Here is an 18,999-nt window from a genome sequence, read left to right on the forward strand (position 1 = left end):
CGGAACTTACTTGCAAAGCCCAGATGCAAGGGTGGGCCAGGCCAGGTAGAGACATCCCATCAGTGGGACACGCATATATCTACTAGCCTGAACTCTAGTTCAATTTGCCGCATATATGTGACCTGACATGACTGTGGAGTTTTCTCTGTGTACTGCACTCATATTGGCCACCTGTGTTTAGCCTGGGTAACATACCTCTATAAAAATCAGTCTGTGAGGCTGGGAGGGTTCACCCCTTTGCAAGAGACAGCCTTGACTGATTAGTTTGATTCTTGGTGATTGACGTGAAAAAAAGGTTTGCCTTACCTTCTCTTTGTATCAGTCTCACTCCTTTGATGATGGACCCTAACAGTGTTCTGTTACCATATGCTGGTATTTGAAACCAGGCCTCTGAGGAGAGAAGTCTGGATACCAAAGCAAGGGTTCAGATTAGGGCCTAGGATCGTGAACAGTTCAATCTTATGTCTCTGGGGATCTCTGTCTGTGTGTCCACGTGGAGGAAGCACTGCACTTTGTGTCAGAATGCCCCTGTTTGTCCAGGGTGGACTACATGATTGGGCTGACCTTGAGGGAGGCAGAGGTTTCTCCTAATATGTAGGTTTGTCGCCAATGGATTGGGCAGAGTCTCCGTGGTGAGGGCAGGCTCAGTCCTGAAGTGTGGCTCCAGGGAGAGTATCCTGGAGGGTGTGTGGGCAAGGGCTTGGGGGCAGAAGTCTGAAACACAAATTCGGCTTCAGTTTGGGGCCGAGGATAAGGCAGGCCCGATCTACAGATCATGAGGGGATCTCCTCAGGATATGAAATAAGGGCGAGTGTGAGGCGGTCGCTCAGGCTTTGTTTCTGGATTTTGTGTCAAGAATAGCTGCAGAATATAGGGGTGGCCTCATGGGCCATGGAAGAGTCTCCCTCTCTCAAGAGCTTGGGGTCATTCTGTGGGAAGGGAGGAGTCCTGTTTTTGCCTAAGGGATCCCTCCAAAAGACGGAATCCAGACCAGAGCCCTGAGTAGGGGCGAATGGGAAACTCGACCTGTGGTTAGGATTGGGGACCCAGGGGCATGGCAAGCCCCATATGTGGGCTCTTGATCCAGTCACTGAGAGGCCTTACCTGAGCTTGGGGCTCTCGCTGAGGGTTACAATGCGTGTTTGTACCCAAGGCTGCCCTGAGGCACGCACGTGGCCTCATAGGCCATGCTGATTTCTCCTACCCTGAAGGTTGGACACCACGCCAACAGCAAGGTCTCTTGCCATTGGGATGGAGTTCTTATTTCTGAATCAGGTTCACACCTGTGCAGTGATTGGAGATAAAGTCTAGGTTATGAAGTCTGAAAACCCAGGTTGGGAAGAGATGAAGTTCTAAGGCCATGGCAGGTCAGATGTGCTGGGTGTGTGGCCAGATGACTGGGTGTCGGTCAGGAGGTCCGTGCTCAATCTGTAAGAGACAAAGTATTAGTGCCCAGAGTAGCCTATATCATTGGGTGCTGTCGAGTGGCATGCAGGTTGATCCTCATTTGTGGTTTCTGGGCAGCTCCATAGGGCAATGTTTTTCTTCTGATGGGCAGGCAGAATGCTGCGTTGTGCCTCCAGAATTCCCAATCTGGAGGGCTTGTAGGCCAGGAGTGTGAGGACGGAAATCTTAGAACACAAGCTAGGGTTAGGTTTCAGGGCGAGGGCACAGCAGACCCACTCTGCAGGGGCTGAATCAAAATCTCTTGCATCTGAATTCAGGATGAGGATCAGACATTGACTGGGTTTGGAGTTTGTGTCCATGATGGACCATTCATGAAGGGGGGGGGTTCATGAGGCCATGGAGGTTTTCCCACTCTGGGAGTTGTGAGATGCTCCAAACTACAAGGATTCATTCTGTGGGACAGTTGAGTCCTGTTGGATGGTTGCAGGTTGCCCCATGTAGAGAGAATCGAGAGCAGGATTCTAAGGATGGAATCCTGGCTACCCCACCTCACATTCCCATTGTCTCAAAGCGACAAAGGAGGTTCGATCTGCTGGCTCTGGGGGGGTCGCCCGGGGGGCTGAGTAGAAATGGACGCTCCTGAGGGTGGGTCATAATGTTGGTTTCTGTCCATGGAGACCTTGGAATGTGGCAGTGCCTCTGAGGCCCTGAAGGATTCTCCTAACCGGAGTCTTTGACACAGCTCCAAAGAGCAAGTTTCCCAGGGGAAGACAAGAGGTGTTCTGTTGGTGCCTCAGGAAACCCCCATATGCTGGTATTTGAAACCAAGCCTCTGAGGAGAGACATCTAGAAACAAAAGCAAGGGTTCAGATTAGGGCCTAGGGGCCTGTCCTATTCAATATTTTGTCTCTGGGGACATCCATCTGCCTGTCTGACTGGAGGTAATTGCTCAGCTTGTGTCAGATAGTGTCTGTTTGTCCAGGATGGCCTACACAATTGGGATGGCCTCGGGGACAATGGAGATTTCTCCTCATCTGTAGGGTTGTGGACAATGGAATGGGCAGTGTTTCCTTGGAGAGGGCAGGCATAGTCCTCTGGTGTGACTCTAAGGGCCCCAGCCTGGAACGTGTGTGCGCCAGGGCTGTAGGGACAGAAGTCTGAAAACAGAAACTCGGCTTAGGTTTGGGACCGAGAGTACGGCAGGCCCGATCTAGAGACGGTGAAGGGAGCTCCTCGAGATATGAATGAAGGACGAGTATGAGGCAGTTGCTCAGGCTTTTGTTTCTGAATTTTGTGTCAAGGATGGCCACGGAATGTAGGGGTGGCCTCATGGCCATGGACGAGTCTCCCTCTCTGGGAATTTAGCCCGGACCCCAAGAGTTTGGCGTCATTCTGTGGGAAGGGAGGAGACCTGTTTCTGCCTCAGGTGTCCCTCCAAAAGAGGGATTCCAGAACAGAGCTCTGGGTACTGGCGACTGGAAAACCTGACCTGTGGTTAGGATTCAGGGCCTAGGGGCATGGGAAGGCCCATATGCGTGCTCCTAGTCCAGCCACTGAGAGCACGGGGAGCCACTTGAGCACGGGGCTCACGCTGAGGGTCACAATGCGTGTTTGTGCCCATGGCGGCCCTCAAGTATGGGCATGGCCTCATGGGCCATGGTGGTTTCTCCTACCCTGAAGGTTGGACACCATGCCAACAGCAAGATTTCTTGCCATGGGACTGGAGGAGTTCTGATTTCTGCATCAGGTTCACCCCTGTGCAGTGATTGGAGATAAGACCTAGGTTCTGAAGCCTAAGAACCCAGGATGGGAAAAGATGATAGCCTAAAGCCATGGTGGGTCCAATGTGCTGTGTGTGCGGCCAGCTGTCTGGATGACTGGAGGTCTGGGCGCAGGCTGTGTCAGACAGAGAACTGGTTCCCAGGGCAACCTAGATAATTGGGGTGTAGTCAAGTGGCGTGCAGGTTGATCCTCATTTGTGTTTTCTGGGCATGCCCATAGGGCAAAGTTTTTCTTCTGGTGAGCAGGCAGAGTGCTGCAATGTGGCTCCAGAATTCCCAATCTGGAAGGCTTGTGGGCCAGGAGTGTGAGGATGGAAGTCTGAAAACACAAACTAGGGATAGGTTTCGGGGCGAGGGCAGAGCAGGCCCACTCTGCAGAGGTTGAATCGAGATCTCCTGCATCTGAATTCATGGTAAGGGTCAGATGTGGGCTCAGGTTGGAGTTTGTGTCCATGAAGGCCCCTTCATGAAGGGGGGTGCCTTATGAGGCCATGGAGGTTTTCCCATGCTGGGAGTTGTGAGATGCTCCAAACTGCATGGATTCCTTCTCCGGGACAGTTGTGTCCTGTTGCATGGCTCAAGGATGCCCCGTACAGAAAGATTGGAGAGCAGCGTTCTAAGGATGGATGCCTGGGCACCCCATGTCGTATTCCCATTGTCTCCTAGGAACAAGGCAAGTTCGATCTGCTGGCTCTGGGGGATCTACCCAGGGGGCTGAGTTGAAATGGACTCTCCTGAGGATGGGTCATAATGTGGGTTTGTGTCCATGGAGACCTTGGAATTTGGCGGTGCCTCGGGGGCCCTGAAGTATTCTCCTAACTGGAGGGTTTGACCCAGCTCCAAAGAGCAAGTTTCCCATGCACAGATGAGAGTTTTTCTGATTGGTGCCTCAGGAAACCCCCATATGCTGCTATTTGATACCAGGCCTCTGAAGAGAGATGCCTGGAAACCAAAGCAAGGGTTCAGATTAGGGCCTGGGTGTCTGTCAAGTTCAATCTTCTTTCTCTGGGGACATCTGTCTGCTTGTCTGAATCGAGGTAGTTGCTCAGCTTGTGTCAGATGGCCCCTGTTTGCCCACAGAGGCCTACACGATTGGGATGGCCTCAGGGACCTTGGAGGTTTCAACTCATCTGTAGGGTTTTGGCCAATAGAATGAGCAGAGTTTCCTTGGAGATGGCAGGCAAAGTCCTGCAGTGTGGCTCCAGGGTCCGCAGCCTGGAGGGTGTGTGGGCCAGGGCTATGAGGACAGAATTCTAAAAACACAAACTCGGCTTAGGTTTGGGGCTGAGGGAATGACAGGCCTGATTTACAGACCACAGGGGGAGCTCCTCAGGATATGAAGGAAGGGCGAGTGTGAGGCAGTTGCTCAGGCTTTTGTCTCTGGATTTTGTGTCAAGTTTGTCTGTTGAGTGTAGGTGTGACCTCATGGGCCATGGACGAGTCTGCATCTCTGGGGATTTGGCCCAGATCCCAAGAGTTTGGCATCATTCTCTGGGAAGGGTGGAGTCCTGTTTTCTGCCTCAGGTGTCCCTCCAAAAGAGGGATTCCAGAGCAGAGCCCTGGGTATGGGAGACTGTAAAACCTGACCTCTGGTTAGCATTGGGTACCTAGGGGCCTGGCAAGCCCCACATGTGTGCCCTTGGTCCAGCCACTGAGGGGCCTTACCTGAGTCACGGGGCTCAAGCTGCGGGCCACAATGTGTGTTTGTGCCCAAGGCGGCCCTCAAGCATGGGCATGGCCTCATGGGCCATGCTGGTTTCTCCTACCCTGAAGGTTGGACACCATGCCAACAGCAAGGTTTCTTGCCACGGGACAGGAGTTCTGATTTCTGCATCATGTTAACCCCTGTGCAGTGATTGGAGATAAGGTGTAAGTTCTGAAGCCTGAAAACCCAGGTTGGGAATATGAGGTCCTGTATGTTGCCCTGGTAAGCCAGAGGAACTTACTTGCAAACCCCTGATATAGGGGTGTGCCAGGCCGGATGGAGGCTTCCAGTCATTGAGGCTCGCATTTATTTACTGTGGTGAGTTGAATTCTCATTGGCCACTTGTGTGTGGGCGGGGCTCAACCACCTCTCTAAAAGTTAGTCTATGAGGCTGGGGTGGGTGAGTAGTAGGAGGACTTTGAATAACTGTTGTGATAGCTGTTAGAATAGGTGTTGGGAGAGCAGTTAGGTAGTCACTGTGAGAGCCGTTAGGGTAGTCATTGGAATAATAGTCATTGGGAGCAGCGCCGCCATGAGTGGCCTCGCCACTCCAACCCGCGACCCCACCGCGAGCGGGCTCACTGCCCGAGCCCTGGCCCCACCATGAGCCACCTTGCCGCCCGGAGCTGCAGCCTGGCTGTGAGCAGCCTTGCTGGAACAGCCTCACCAGAGTGGCATCATTCTGGGGAGCGGTGTCATTGGCGTGCGACCTCGTCAACGAGTGACCTCTTCCAGAGCGGCCTTGTCTGGAGCAGCCTCGTCTGTGGAGTAGCCTCATCGGCATATGGCCTCATCCTGAGTGGCCTCGTCTGGAGCAGCCATGTCTGGAACAGCCTTGTCAGCATGCAGCCTCATCATCGAGTGACCACATCTCGAGTGGCTTTGTCTGGAGCGGCCTCGTTTGGGGAGTGGCCTCATTGGGAGTGGCCTCATTGGCAGTGGCCTTGTCAGGGTCGTCATTGTCGCCTCTTCATAAGACACTGCCACTACCGTTTGGTTTGGTTTCTGATGCTTGGCACGAAATAAAGCTTTGCTTGACTTTCACTTTGCATCAATCTCATTCCTTTGATCACAGACCTTAACAGTGGGGGTTCATCCAGGATCAAATGACGAGAACTGAGCCAGCATTGGGATTTCTGGGAAAAGCTTCTGGAGGTATTGGGATCTTGTCTGTCTGTCTGGTTGGGAAGCTCAAGGGTATAGCCTACTAGGGAGAAGCTGGTCGTGGCCATGCTCCCCAGGGCTGGAGTGGATGTGGGGATGCCCCATCCCTCTGCTGGTAGATCGACATGGGGTTTGAGTCCCCCTGGATGGTTGGGGGGTTTGAGACCCCTAGACAGTGGGGGATTTCAAGTCCCCCTGGGCAGTTGGGGAGTTCGAGTCCCCCTAGGAGTTCAGGGGATAAAGAAATCCCCCACCAGGGGCAGGTTCTGGGTAGGAATTGTTGGGCCTGTGGTTGTCTTTGCCTGGTTGTCTGTTGTTTTTGCAGGGGACCAAGAAAGTCCCCAACAGCAGCGGCTCTGGATGGGGGTCGCTGGGACTGTGGTTTTCCTTGCCTTGTTTTTTGTTCTGTTGTGCTGTTTGTTGTATTTGGAGAAATGGGAAAAGCGGGGAGTAAGGGACCTGTGACACACCTAGGTCTTGTTTTCAAACATTTCAAGGATTTTCAAACTAAAGCCACTCAGTCAGATGACAAGGTTTACCCAGGAAAACTGAAAACACTCTGTCAATTAGAGTGGCCCACTTTCTCCACAGGGTGGCCACAGGAAGGAACGTTTGCCTTGGCTCAGATCTATTCTACCCTGACTGAGGTCTTCGATCTACATCGAGACCAAATACTGTACATTGTGGCCTGGCAATATCTGGTAGAAGAGCGACCATCATGGCTCAAGTTCCACCTTCCCCCTTCTAATGAAAACATCTCTCTCCCTCTAAGGCAGGTCAGAGTACCAAAATCAGAATGGACAGATGAGGGAGAACCAGGGGTGAAGACTGTCCTACCTCCATCAGATGGGGAGGATGTGGAATCCCCCCCCCCACTATCTGTCCCCTAAATCTGACTCTCGGTCCCGAGATGCCTTTACCAGTCCGCCTCACACATGGTAGGGGTTCACCTATGGGACCACCAAGCAGAGAGACCTTCCTGGTATTTCCCCTTCCCTCTATCCCCCTCTGCCTCCCTTTATCTCAGTGGTAATGTCCACGCCAGTGCTGCCTCTTCGTGAGGTTGGTCTACCGGATGGGAGAGGGCGGCCTCACTTAAGCCATATCCCTTTCTCCTCTTCTGACATCTATAACTGGAAGACCCAACACAAATATTTCTCTGGAAATAAATAAACCCTCAGGATTTAATTAGTCTCTTGGAGACTGTCTTTCTTACCTACCAACCTACCTGGGTGGATATTCAACAGCTCCTTGTGGCTCTCTTTAATGGGAAGAGAGGGATCGTATCATGCGAGAAACCTATAAGGTGATAAGCGAGAGACTTGGCAGGGATCTCAATCCCCGCCGAATGGAGGACTACTGCCGAGGTAACCCCCCAACTGGGATACAAACTCTGATGAAGGTAAGGAGAGCTTACGTTTCTACTGCCAGGCTCTACTGGGAGGCCTCCGTGCAGCTGCAGGGAGAACCATAAATTTATCTAAAATTAGTACAGTGAGTCAAGGTAAGAATGAGCCTTCAGGAGCTTTCCTAGAAAGGCTAACTGAAGTCTATAAAATGTATAGCCCGATTGACCCTGAGGCACTGAAAATCAGAGGGCAATGAATCTTATGTTTGTCAGTCAGTCAGCCTGAGATATAAGGAGGAAACTTAAGAAACTCGAAGGATTTGAAGGGAAGAATCTGACTGAGTTAGTGGGAATAGTTGAAAAGGTGGTTAACAACAGGGAGGCACAAGAGGATGAAAAACAGACAAAAAACTGGTTAAGGTTTTGGCATTACATGAGGCGGGAAGGAGAAAAGTAGGGGATGGTAAATGGAGGGCAAAGCCTAAGCACAGAGAAGGCAGGCAGTAAGACTTAGATTCAGATCAGTGTGCTTATTGTAGGGAAAAAGGACATTGGGCCAGGGAGTACCCCAAAAGGAAGACAGCAATGCTCGGCACCAGAGACTGAAGGGGACATAGTTCGGAGGCCCTCCTTGAACCTCGGGTAAAAATTGAAGTGGAGGGGAAATCAGTTGATTTTTTGGTGGACATGGGAGCCCAATTTTCATCATTACTTAAACCTATGGGAAAAATATCTGGAGAGGAAGTCTGGACACAAGGAGCAAATGGCACAGAGTGACATAAATGGACAACAGAGAGGACTTTAGATTGGCCTCAGGAGTAGGTAAACATTGATTTTTGGTCCTCCCTAATGCCCCATATAACTTGATGGGAAGAGATCTCCTCCACAAGTTATGAGCTGGCATTCAGTTTTTAGAAGGAGACATGATTGTAACCTTGAGACAACCCATTGTACAGGTGCTTATGGCAGCAGTAGATGAACACCTCCTTTACGAGCCAGTCTCAAAACCAGAGGAGACAAAGTGGGGGAAACTTCTCGAAATCCTACAGGTCTAGTTTCCCGAGGTCTGGGCAGAAGGGTAGCGCCTTGGCTTGGCCAAGGGCCAGCCTCCAGTAGTGGTACAATTAAAGGCGATGACTATGGCTGTTTGCGTTCGGCAGTACCCCCTTCCACGGGAAGCAAAGGAAGGGATCAGAAAACACATTAACTGCCTCCAAGGAGACGGGATCCTATTTCCTTGGAAATCTCCATGGAATGCACCTTTGCTGCCCGTCAAAAAGGCCGAGACTGGGGAGTACCAAACTGTTCAGGACTTGTGGGAAGGTAATAAACAGGTTTGAGATATCCACCTGAAGGTGCCTAACCCCTAAACCCTACTCTCCCTCCTGGGCCTCAAAAGAACTGTGTATATCATCTTAGATATCAAGGATGCATTTTTCTGCATATCTTTAGCAAGGGAAACTCACCCCTTTTTGCTTCTGAGTGGTCCGACCCACAGGAAGGGTTCCAAGGCCAGCTCACCTGGACAAGACTTCCCCAAGGATTCAATAATTCACCCACCATTTTTGACGAGGCTCTACACGAGGATTGGCATGAGTACAGAATCTCCAACCTAGGAGTCACTCTGTTACAGCATGTTGATGACTTCCTAGTAGCTACTGAGGACTATGAGTCATTTTTGTGGGGGATGAGATCTCTCTTACAGACTCTGCAGGAAAAAGGGTATTGGGTGTCAGCAAAGAAAGCATAGCTCTGTCAGAGCCATGCCACTTATCTAGACTTTGATCTCCACGAGCGAGTGTGTTTACTGTCAGAGTCCAGGAAACAGGTGATCACCCAATACCCCTGCCCCACCACGTTCCGACAAGTGAGGGAGTTTCTTGGGATGGTGGGCTACTGTAGGCTGTGGATACCCAGAGTGGCAGAGATTGTCTGACCCTTCTACGAACTGGCAAAATGGGGCTCACTATGATAGAGTGGACAGCTGAGTCTGAACGAGCATTTCGGGAATTACAAACAGCCTTACGGAGTGTCCCAGCATTGGCCATCCCAGATGTAACCAAGCCCTTCCACTTGTATGTGGATGAAAAAGTAGGGGTGACCAAAGGAGTTTTGACTCAGACTCTGGGGCCTTGGCAAAGGCCAGTAGCCTATCTTAGCAAGAAACTAGATCCAGTTGCAGTTGGGTTCCCCCTTTGCCTCGGCATAATTGCTGGCATGGCCATCCTGGTCAACGATGCAAGTAAACTGACTTTGGGTCAAAATCTCATCAAAACCACCACACATGCTATCAAGGGCATTCTCCGGACTCCACCAGACCAATGGATGATGAACGCCTGAGGGACAGGGTATCAGGCCCTCTTCTTCAATGAGCCAAGTGTGCTAAATCCAGTGACGCTGCTGCCAGAGGAGCTGCCTGACCATCCACAGGACTGTGGGGAGGTCCGACCCAAGTCACAGGGATAAGGCTGGATATCCAAGACATTCCCCTCCCGAATGCCAAGATGACTCTGTTCACAGATCGGAGTAACTATATGGTCAATGGAAAGAGGTATGAAGGGGCTGCGATGGTTTCTCCTGAACAGGAACTATGGACAGCAGCCCCAACACATGGAACTTTGGCACCAAAAGTGGAACTGATTGCACTCACTCAGGCACTGCAGATGGACAAATGTAAAACCACCAATATCTCTACTGACAGCAGGTATTCCTTTGTTACTCTCCATATACATGGGGCTATTTATAAAGAAAGAGGCCTATTAACAGCAGAAGGAAAAGGAATTAAAAACAGAGGAGAAATATTGGCTCTCCTCCAGGCTATTTGGGACCCAAAAGAGGTGGCCATTATGCATTGCCCAGAAGACCAAATGGGGACTGATCTGATTTCAAAAGGAAACCAATTAGCAGAACAAGCCACAAAGCAAGCAGCCTGAGAAACAATGCAAGAACTAGTTACACTCCCAGCTCCAGCCCTACCAGTAAAACTGAACTATTCAGAAGAAGATTTAAAGTATTCACGGAAAGGGGTTAAATTGGACTGTGAAGGGGGACTGGTCTAAGACTAAAGCAGGAAATATAATTCTTCCTCGAAGACCTGGTTAGAAGTTAGTAGAACAGATACATCAGGGTAATCATTTGGGGATACACAAACTCAAGAAGCTTATAGGGAAGCAGTTCCAGGATTCTAAATTAGGGTGTATGTTTCAGGATGTAGTTGATAGATGTGCTCAATGCCAGGCAGTTAATGTGGGAAGAATTAAAATGGGAAGAGGGAAAAGAGAAAGCTGTAAGGAACCATGAATTTATTGATAAATAGATTTTACAGAGATGAACCCCAGGAAATATGGGAACAAATATATGTTAGTTTTTGTAGATACATTTTCAGGCTGGGTAGAGGCTTTTTCACCAAACATAAGATGGCAGAAGTGGTAGTCAAAAACCACTTGAGGAAATAATTTCTAGGTTTGAGCTGCCTCTTGCCATCAGGTCAGACAATAGCCCTGCATTTGTGAGTTTAGTCGTACAGGTATTGACCAAGGCCGTGGGCACTAATTGGAAACTACATTGAGTCTACTGGCCCCAGATTTCTGGGCAAGTAGAGAGAATGAACCAGACTCTTAAAGAGAACTTGACAAAGTTAATCCCGGAGACTGGTGGTGGATGGGTGACTCTCCTTCCCTTCACCCTCCTCAGAGCATGATGTACACCCTATTTAAGCAAGGTGACCCCATTTGAAATAATGTCTGGGAGACCCGCCCCCCCACCCCTCACTCTGTCCTCGGCTACAAGAGGTTGCCCTAGCAGAAAGGACTGATCAGTCTGTACTCCAGTCACTGCAGGAATTACAGTCTGTCTTTAAAAAAGCCCACGCAGGGATCCAGACTGCCCACACTGGGAAAGAGACAGAGGTGGAACCACACCCTTACCAGCTCGGGTACTTGGTTTGGATATGTTGCTATCAAGTGGGAAACTTGGAGCCTCGCTGGAAAGGATCATTTACTGTTATCCTGACCACCCCCAAGGCAGTTAAAGTAGAAGGCATTAGGGCCTAGATTCATGTGGGTCACATCAAACTAGCCGAGGATGAGGACACCCCCCAGAGATGGAAGCTGCAGCCAACGGACCCTGCTTACCATGGACGAAAGCTAAGACTAAAAAAACTGTGAGTTTATGGTTGCTCCTAATGTTAACTGTTTATGTAAAGTATAGGTGGGAAATTAGATGAACGGAGTTAGGAAAAATGGAAAAGGTCATACAAAGAATTGAATGACTAACTCATCAGCCATCTGTGCCATACTGTTACTTTTTGGATCCTGTATTATAAATGCCCTAATGTCTTTGTACCAAAGAAAATTAGAGCGATAAAAATGTTACTCTTACATGATCAATATAACCCCCTTACAACAGGAGAACATAGAACTGGCAGAAAAGTCAAGGATTTTACTAATTTCCAAGGAAAAGAGGGGAATGTGAGGGCCTGTATGAGGCCCTGGTTAGCCAGAGGAACTTAATTGCAAACCCCAGATGTAGGGGCGTGCAGGCCAGATGGAGACATCCAAAGAGTGGGGCATGCATATATTTACTGTGGTGAATTGAAATCTCATTGGCCACCTGTGTGTGGGCCGGGATCAACCACCTCTATAAAGGTTAGTCTGTGCAGCTGGGGTGGGGGAGTAGTAGGAGGAGTTAGAATAGTCTTTGGGATAGCCATTAGACCAGCCATTGGGAGAGGCATTAGGGTAGTCACCTGAGTAATAGTCATCCGGTGCAGTGCCGCTGCGAGCAACCTCGCTGCCCTGAGCCACTGCACTGCCAGAAGTGGCCTCGCTGGATCAGCGTCATTCCGGGAAGTGGCCTCGTCAGCGTGCGACCTCGTGGGCGAGTGGTCTCATCCGAAGCAGACTCGTCTGGGGAGAGGCCTTGTTGTGAATGGCCTCATTGGGAGCGGCCTTGTTGGGATCATCATCATCGCCACTTCATAAGAGAGGGCCCATACCGGTTAGTTTGGATTCTGATGCTTGGCATGAAATAAAGCTTTGCTTGACTTTTGCTTTGAATCAGTCTCCTTCATGTGATCACTGACCCTAACAGGAAGAGATGACAGCCTATGGCCCTGTGGAGTGCGATGTGCTGGATATGCAGGCAGCTGTCTCAGTGTCGGTCAGGAGGTCTCGGCTCAGGCTGTGTCAGACAGAGCATTAGTGCTCAGGGAAGCCTATATAATTGGGGTGTAGTCAAGTGGTGTGCAGGTTGATCCTCATTTGGGGTTTCTGGGCAGCCCCATAGGGCAAAGTTTTTCTTCTGGAGGGCAGACAGAGTGCTGCATTGTGGCTCCAGAAATCCCAATCTGAGGGCTTGTGGGCCAGGAGTGTGAGGATGGAAGTCTGAGAACACAAGCTAGGCTTATGTTTCAGGGCGAGGGCATGGAAGGGCCACTGTGCAGAGTCTGAATCGAGATCTCCTGCATCTGAAGTCAGGGCGAGGATCAGACGTTGGCTCAGGTTGTACCTTGTGTCCATAATGACTCCTTCATGAAGGGGGGTCCTCATGAGGCCATAGAGGTTTTCCCACGCTGGGAGTTGTGAGATGCTCCAAACCGCAAGGATTCCTTCTGTGGGACAGTCGAGTCCTGTTGGATGGCTCCAGGATGCCCCATACAGAAAGACTCGAGAGCCAGCTTCTATGAATGAAAGCCTGGGCACCCCATGTCATTTTCCAATTGTCTACTAGTGACAAGGCAAGTTCTATCTGCTGGCTCTGGGGGAGCTACCCAGGGAGATGAGTTGAAATGGACTCTCCTGAGGATGGGTCATAATGTGGGTTTGTGTCCATGGAGACCTTGGAATGTCACGGTGCCTTGGAGACCCTGAAGTATTCTCCTAACCGGATGGTTTACACAGCTCCAAAGAACAAGTTTCCCATGTGGAGACAAGAGGTGTTCTGATTGGTGCCTCAGGAGACCCCCATATGCTGCTATTTGATACCAGGCCTCTGAGGAGAGATGCCTGGAAACAAAAACAAGCATTCAGATTAGGGGCTAGGGGCCTGTCCGGTTCAATCTTCCATCTCTGGGGACATCGGTCAGCTTGTCAGAATGGAGGTAGTTGCTCAGCTTGTGTCAGATCGCCCCTGTGTGTCCAGGGCGGTCTACAAGATTGGGATAGCCTCAGGGACCTTAGAGGTTTCTCCTCACCTGTAGGGTTGTGACCAATGGAATGGGCAGAGTTTCCTTGTAGAGGGCAGGCATAGTCCTCTTGTATGGCTCCAAGGGCCCCAGCCTGGAACGTGTGTGCGCCAGGGCTGTGGGGACAGAAGTCTGAAAACACGAACTCGTCTTAGGCTTGGGTCCCAGGGTAAGGCAGGCCCCATCTACAGACCATGTGGGGAGTTCCTCGGTATATGAATGAAGGGGAGTGTGAGGCGGTTGTTCAGGCTTTTTTCTCTGGATTTTGTGTCAAGGATGGCCGTGGAATGGCGAGGTGGCCTCCTGGGCCATGAACGAGTCTCCATACTTGGGGATTTGGCCAGGTCCCAAGAGTTTGGGGTCATTCTGTGGGAAGGGAGGGGTTCTGTTTCTGCCTCAAGTCTCCTTCCAAAAGAGGGATTCCAGAACAGAGCCCTGGGTACAGTCCACTGAAAACCCAACCTCTGGTTAGGATTGTGGGCCTAGGGGCATGTCATGCCCTGCATTCCGGCTCTTGTTCCAGCCACTGAGAGGCATACTTGAGCCCATGGCTGACGCTGAGGGTCACAACGCATGTTTTTGCCCCAGACGGCCCTCAAGCATGGGTGTGGCCTTATTGGCCATGCTGCTTTCTCCTACCCTGAAGGTTGCACATCATGCCAACACCATTTTTTCTTGCCATGGGGATGGAGGAGTTCTGATTTCTGCATCAAGTTCACACCTGTGCAGTGATTGGAGATAAGGTCTAGGTTCTGTAGTCTGAAAAGCCAGGTGGGTAGAAATGACAGCCTAAGGCCATGGAGGGTGTGATGTGCTGGGTGTGGGGCCAGCTGTCTGAGTGTCGGTTGGGATATCCAGGCTCAAGCTTTGTCATACAGAACATTAGTGCCCACGGCAGCCTATATCATTGTGGTGCAGTCGTGTGGCGTGCACGTTGATCCTGATTTGGGGTTTCTTTGCAGTCCCATAGGGCAAAGTTTATCTTCTGGTGTGCAGTCAGAGTACTGAATTGTGGCTCTGGAATTCCCAATCTGGAGGGCTTGTGGGACAGGAGTGTGTGGCAGAAGTCTGAAAACACAAGCTAGGGTTAGGTTTGAGGCAGAGGTCATGGCTGGAGCAATCTGCAGATGCTGACATCAGGGCGAGTATCAGATGTTAGCTTAGGCTAGAGTTTGTGTCCATGATGACCCTTCATTAAGGGGGGGCGACATGAGGTCATTGAGGTTTTCCAGTGCTGGGTTTGTGAGCTGCTTAATCCACAAGGTTTCCTTCTGCGGGACAGTCGAGTCCTGTTTGATGGCTCCAGGATGCCCCATACGGAAAGACTCGAGAGCAGGTTTCTAAGGATGGATGCCTGGGCATCCCACCTCGCATTCCCTTTGTCTCCAAGTGACAATTCAGGTTGATCTGCTGGCTCTAGGCTACCCAGTGAGCTGTGTTGAAATGGACTGTCCTGAGGATGGGTCATAATATGGGTTTGTGTCCATGGAGACCTTGGAATGTGGCAGTTGCTCAGGAGCCTGCAGTGTTCTCCGACCCAGAGGGTTTGAAGCAGCTCTGAAAGACAAGCTTCCTATGTGGAGACGAGAGGGGTTCTGTTTGGTGCCTCAAGAAAGCCCCATATGCTGGTATTGGCAACTAGGCCTCTGAGGAGAGATGCCTGGAAACCAAAGCTAGGGTTCAGATTAGGGATGAGGGACTGTCCAATTCAATCATCTGTCTCTGGGGATATTGGTCTCGTGTCTGAGTGGAGTTGGTAGAACAGCTTCTGTCAGAATGCACCTGTTTGTCCAGGGCAGCCCACATGATTTGGATGGCCTCGGGGGCCTTGTAGGTTTCTACTAATCTATAGGGTTGTGGCCAACGGAATGGGCACAGTTTCCTAGGAGAGGCCAGGCACAGTCCTGAGGTGTGGTTCCAGAGGTTCCAGCTTGGAGGGTTTGTGGGCCAGGGCTGTTGGGCGTAAGTCTGAAAACTCAAACTCGACTTAGGTTTTGGACTGATGGTATCGACTTGCCATGTTGCCCGGCTGCAATGGTAATGAGATGTGGGCTCTCCAGGCATCCATGCAAAGAGCTCTGCTATCCAGTATTTTCATGTGGGGGACCATGGAGCCATTCAACCGGACTCCTGCCTTCCCAAAGAAGGACAACTTATTGTTTGGAGCAGCTCACAAGCTCCAGTGTGGGAAACAATCCATGGCCTCTTAGGCCACCCCTCCATTCTTCGGCTCTCATGGACAGAAAATCAAGAGTGAGCAGACATCTGATACTCAGATGCTGGATATCTCAAATCAGCTGCTGCACATTGGAACTGCACTGAACTGAACCGTAGCGCATGTTTTCAGACTTCTGTACTCACATTCCTGGCACTCAAGCCCTACAGATTGGGAATTTGGGGACCAAAATGCAGACTTCTGCCTGCCAACTGAAAGAACAGGTGCCCTATGGGTCTGCCAAGAAACAATACATGAGGATCCACCTACACGGTCCTCGATGGCACCCCAATATCATAGGCTGCACTGTGCATTAAAGCTCTATCAGACACTGCCAGAGCCCCGACCTCCTGTCAGCCACCCAGATAGCGGGATGCAGATCCTACAGGTTGTACCTGCCATGACCCGAGGCTGTCATTTAAACAACGTAGGTATTCAAACATCTGTCCCCAGACTGTAGCTCAAATCCCTGCCTATGGGGGAACCTGAAGCACAAAAGAGTACTCCTTCCCCATGGCAGGAAACCTGGCTTCTGGGATGTGTGCGCAACCCTCAGAGTGGGAGCCATCTGCATGGCCCCTGAGACCAAGTCCATTCAGGAGGGTCGCCCTGGCTCACACACCCTTCAGGATGGGGCCTCCAGAGCCACACGGCAGGATGGGGCCTGCCCTCCCTATGGGAACTCTACCCCTCCCAGTTGCCCAAACCCTCCAGATTAGGAGAAACCTGCAAGGCCCCTGAGCCCACCCCAATTTCGTGGGCAACTCTGGACAAAAATGCCCAGTCAGACATACACTAGGCACCTACCTCCAGGCATACACACAGGTCAATGGCCCTAAGTTAGAAGATAGAACACAACAAGCCCCTAGGAGCTCATTGGAATGCTAACTTAGCTTTTCAGGCATCTGTCCCCAGAGGCCTGTTCTGGAATACCAATGTATGTTCCAACATGTGGTCTCTGGGCCATACAACAGAACCCCTCCTGTCCCCAGAAGGAAAACTTGCTCTTGCACGCTGGGTCCAACCCTCATGGTAGTAGAATCTTGCATGGCCCCTGAGCCCCCAGAACATTCTAATGTCTCCCTGGACAGCAAGCAGCCTTGTGACACGTCAGCCTGAGAACCCCTGTCAACTCAGCCCCCTTGTAACATTGCCCCAGAGCCAGCAGATCGAAATTGCCTTGTTCCTTGGCTGCAATGGTAACGTGAGGTGGGCTTTCCAGTCATCCAAGCGGAGAGCTCTGCTACCAAATGTTTATATATGGATGACCTTGGAGGCATTCAACTGGACTCCCCCTGTCCCGCAGAAGGACACCTTGCTGTTTAGAGCAGCTCACAAGCCCCAGCGTGTGAGAGCCTCCATGGCCTCTTGATGTCACCTATCCAATCGATGGCCAACATGGACACAAACTCCAGCATGAGCGGGCATCTGACAGTCGCCCTTACTCAGGTGCTGGAGAACTCGAATCACCCGCTGCACATTGGAACTGCCATGCGCTCGACATTGAACTGAACAGTTACTTGTGTTCTCAGATTTCTGTCCTCAAGGTTCTGACCAGCAAGTCTTCCAGATAGGGAATTCTGGAGCCACTATGCAGCTCTCTGCTTGCCCATGAGAAAGAAGAAATTCCCTATGGATCTGCCCAGAAATCCCACATGAGGATCCACCTGCACGGCCCTCGATGGCACCCCAATATCATAGGCCATCCTGGGAACTAATGCTCTGGTTGACACGGCCTGAGCCCCGACCTCCTGTCAGCCACCCAGATAGCGGGCCCCATATCCTACAGGTGGCAACTGCTGTGGCCCAAGACCTTAATCTCTACCCAACCTGCATATTCAGGCATCTGTGCAAAGACCTTAGCTCAAATCCCTGCCTGTGGCAGAACCTGAAGCAGAATAGAGTACTCCTTCCCCATGGCAAGAAATCTGGCAGTTGGGTGTCCAATCCTCAGAGTGAGAGCCAGCTGCATGGCCCATGAGACCATGCCCACTGACGAGGGCTGCCCTGGGCACAAATAGGCATTGTGACCCTCAGCCTGAGCCCGCTTTCAAACAAGCCCCATCGTGAGCTGGACAAGGAGCCCCCAGAGAGGGCCTGTCATGCCCCAAGGCCCACATCCTAAACCTCGGTTGGCTTCTTCAGTCGCCCAGACCCAGAGCCTGTCTCTGGAATCCCTATTTGGGCGGGACCCCTGATACCAAAAACAGCACTCTTCCCTTCCCCCAGAAAGACACCAAACTGTCGCGAGCTGGGCAGAATCCTCAGAGTGGAAGAATCTCCCATGGCCCCATGAGGGCACCGCAACATTCAGTGGCCATCGTAGACACACCATCCAGATAGAAAAGCCTGGGCTACTCCCTCCCATCTGCCCGAATTTCAAATCCTGAGGAGCTGTCCTCAGGGTGTGCAGATAGGACTTGCCATCACGTCGCTCCTAACCCTAACAAGAGTTTATTTCTGCAGAATTCTGTCCGAAAAGCCCTGGCTCACATGCCCTCCAGGATGGGGCCTCCAGAGCCACACCGCAGGACTGGGTCTACCCTCCCGTAGAAAACTCTTCCTGTCCCAATTGCCAAAACCCTCCAGATTAGCAGAAACCTGCAAGGTCCCTGAGCCCACTCCAATTCCGTAGGCCGCTCTAGACAAATATGCGCAGCCTGACACAACCTAGGCACCTACCTCCAGGAAGACATGCAGGTCCATGGCCCTCAGTCAGAAGATAGAACCTTAAAAGCCCCTAGGACCTCATCAGAACCGTAACTTAGGTTTTCAGGCATCAGCCCCCATAGGCCTGTCTTGGAATACCAACATATGGTCTAACATGTGGTTCCTGAGGCACACAACAGAACCCCTCCTGTCCCCAGAAGAATCTTGCTCTTGGGAGCTGGGTCCAACCCTCGGGATAGGAGAATCCTGCATGGCCCCTGAGCCACCGCCATATTCTAAGATCTCCCTGTACACAAACCAGCATTGTGACCCATCTGCCTGAGACTCCCTGTCAACTCAGTACCCTGGGCACTTCACCCCACAGCCACCTGATGGACACTGCCTTGTTCCTGGGCTGCAATGGTAGGCTGAGCTTGGCTTTCCAGGCGTCCATGCGGAGAGCTCTGCTATGCAATCTTTCCATATACAGGACCCTGGAGACATTCAACAGGCCTCCCCATGTCCTGCAGAAGGATACCTTGCTGT

This window comes from Meles meles, chromosome 16, assembly GCF_922984935.1.
Source record: "Meles meles chromosome 16, mMelMel3.1 paternal haplotype, whole genome shotgun sequence".
Classification (NCBI taxonomy): Eukaryota; Metazoa; Chordata; class Mammalia; order Carnivora; family Mustelidae; genus Meles; species Meles meles.